The 2,687-nt window shown below is 38.9% G+C and overlaps 1 protein-coding gene across 5 annotated transcripts in view; it reads left to right on the plus strand.

Moving 5' to 3' along the window:
- Positions 1-2,687, plus strand: part of STAU2 (staufen double-stranded RNA binding protein 2) — a 316,631-nt gene that overhangs the window by 93,848 nt on the left and 220,096 nt on the right. The gene's annotated exons all lie outside the window — the stretch shown is intronic.

Here is a 2,687-nt window from a genome sequence, read left to right on the forward strand (position 1 = left end):
ATTTGGGTGAAAATGCAAAATACTAGAAATATGAGTCAGCATAATTACTGTTTGCATCTCTACAGAAAGCACATTAATCTTTCTGCAGTGATGCTGATGTAATGTCTCTGTGTTACTTTGGGGAGTATTTGAAGTGGGCAAGCATCCAAAGTTGATAGTTAATTCTGATCAGTAAAGGCACTGGAGTTGATGTCTGGGTTGGACATTGTAACAAAGCAAACAATTTCTAAAGCTCTTGGAAGATTCCAGGCAAACACACTCATACATTTGAATCCTTTATTCAAACATTATATATTAATTTAGCCAACAAAGGTGTGAAAACTCTTGAAAATCTATAATCTTTGATATATATATATATATTAAGCACAAGTTTCCTTTGTCTTTCTATGATAGGGAAGCAGAACATTTAGACTATTTTACAAAACCTGTATCATGAATGTTAGAGTTCTTGTTGCTGGAGAGACCTAGCAACAAGAACTAGCAGTTCTCAAAGGGCATTTTCAGGAAACCCTTAATCAGAGATGCTGCTGGAATTGAATAGTGGGAATCTTCTGAAGCTCAAAGAAGAAACGTGAGGACGCTGCTATCAGACTGTTAGCATGGAATATTTAGTAAACATATACTGTATTAGAAACTTAATGAGTATTGTTGAAATGCAAAGACATGTATATGTGCGTGCACTTTGAAAAGTGTCCCTAAATCAATAGGCAGATATGCTATGCTGTTTATTAAAAAAAAAAATAATTTCTGCCCGGCTTGCCCCTTACATAAGTTAGAGAAATTCGAGACAGGGAAAATTTTTCATATTATACACAACATGTGGAGAATGAAAGGGATTTTGCCTGAAGTCCTTATCACACGTTGACCCCCCAAAAAATATCAGCAACAACAACAACCCCAAATCACTGCCATCAAGTCAATTCTAATTCAGAGTGAACCCATAGGATTGAGTAGAACTGCTTCTTAGGGTTTTGAAGGTTGCAAATCTCTATAGAAGCAGAAAGTCTCATTCTTCTTCAGGAAAGCAGCTAGTGTGTTAGAACTGCTGACCTTGTGGTTAGCAGCGCAACACACAACCCACTATACACCAGAAGTCTCTGTAGCCCTCTTAGTTGAAACAAATTCCAATTGATTGAACTGTAAATTTAAAAATTATTTCTTCTACCTACATCTCTGTTTTTTTTTACTTTGAGATTATATAAATAAATGATAAACGTTTTCCAGTTGCACTTAGTTCTTTGGTAAGCATTTTTCATGATAGCGTTTTGAATAGTTGGAAGTCATCCGGAGAGCACACTCCTACCGAAGGCAGAATATCCAAAGTGGCACATCCCAAGGTGTGTGTCATGCAAGGTAGAACGTGCATGATGGTTCATTAAAAATGTAGCTTCGTTGCCAAAAAATATTTAGGAAAGACTGTATAGTATATTTCCTACTTGAAGCTGTTATATCTTTCTGAGGAAAAAAGATGTCTTGAATTTATATGGGCAGCACTACTCTGCCCTCTAGGGTCACTGTGCATCAGACCTGACTAGAGGGCAGGAACTTGGTTTTGTCATTTTTAGTTACTAGAGTAAATTCCATATGTATCAGGATTACCTTGAAATCCAGGAAAGCCACAGATGATATTAAAGTGGGGGTTGGCTGCAGTAGCAACCCCTCACCGGCTCTCGACTCACAGCAACCCCAAGAACAGCAAGTTCTTTGTGACCAATGACCACTGTGATCCTTAGGGTTTCAAATTGGCTGCTTTTCAGAAGTGGCCCACCAGGCTTTCTTCCTAGACTGTCACAGTTTGGAAACTACTCCCCGGCACCTGTTCAGCATCATGGCAACAGTCAAGCCTCTACAGTAGTCAGACTGTGCTTGTGGCACACCAGCCTGGCATCAACTCCGGATCTCTCCGAGGAAAGAAAGAGCTCTGCCATGGAAGCACCACCGCCCCCTCTTACCACCGAACCCACAGCACCACTGGAGCTCCTTTTGCAAAACATACTGAGAACAAAGTCAATGATGCCGACCTTCAGTGGAAGTACTAAGAAAATCAAAGACCAATGTCTCACAAGGTTAACCAGCATTTCAGGTGCCTGCTTGATATGTAACTAAAAAAGACAAAATCAATTTATTGCCATCTAGTAGATTTTGATTCACAGTCACAATATCCCATTTTTGTGTATTTTTTAAACTTACAGTTTCTTCTCTTGAATAAATATTTACACCTGAGGGGCTTCAAAAAGTATATGGAAAAATTCCATTTTCTTGTGATTCCTTTTTTTTATGAGCTCTTTGAAGACCCCTTGCCTATTACTGGATCTCCCAATAAGTTAGACTCACGGTTCTCTCTTTCTTCAGCTTTCAAATTCATCTTTCTCTGTACTCATTTTCTTTCCTTAGGGTAATGTTTCTCTCCAACTTCTGTTGGAGATTGCATTACTTTTTATAGCTTATTATTATAACGTACGGTTAATATATTTCTCTTCTCATACACTTCACGCTGTCTGCTTCAAGTAGGAAATACACATAATAGAGCTGTTTCCCTGGAGTGCACCCCCCATTTATTTTCAGGCTACGGTTACTTAATGCCTGTTTTCTCTATACCTCTCAGATCACATGATCACTGACGAGGGTCACACTCAGACCCTGGTTAGCGCCATCTCCTTTGACTCCATGTTTGTACTCAGAAAGTT

The sequence above is a fragment of the Echinops telfairi genome, unplaced genomic scaffold (assembly GCF_000313985.2).
Source record: "Echinops telfairi isolate 266 unplaced genomic scaffold, ASM31398v2 ScPeMD7_1;HRSCAF=3_0, whole genome shotgun sequence".
NCBI classification, from domain to species: Eukaryota; Metazoa; Chordata; class Mammalia; order Afrosoricida; family Tenrecidae; genus Echinops; species Echinops telfairi.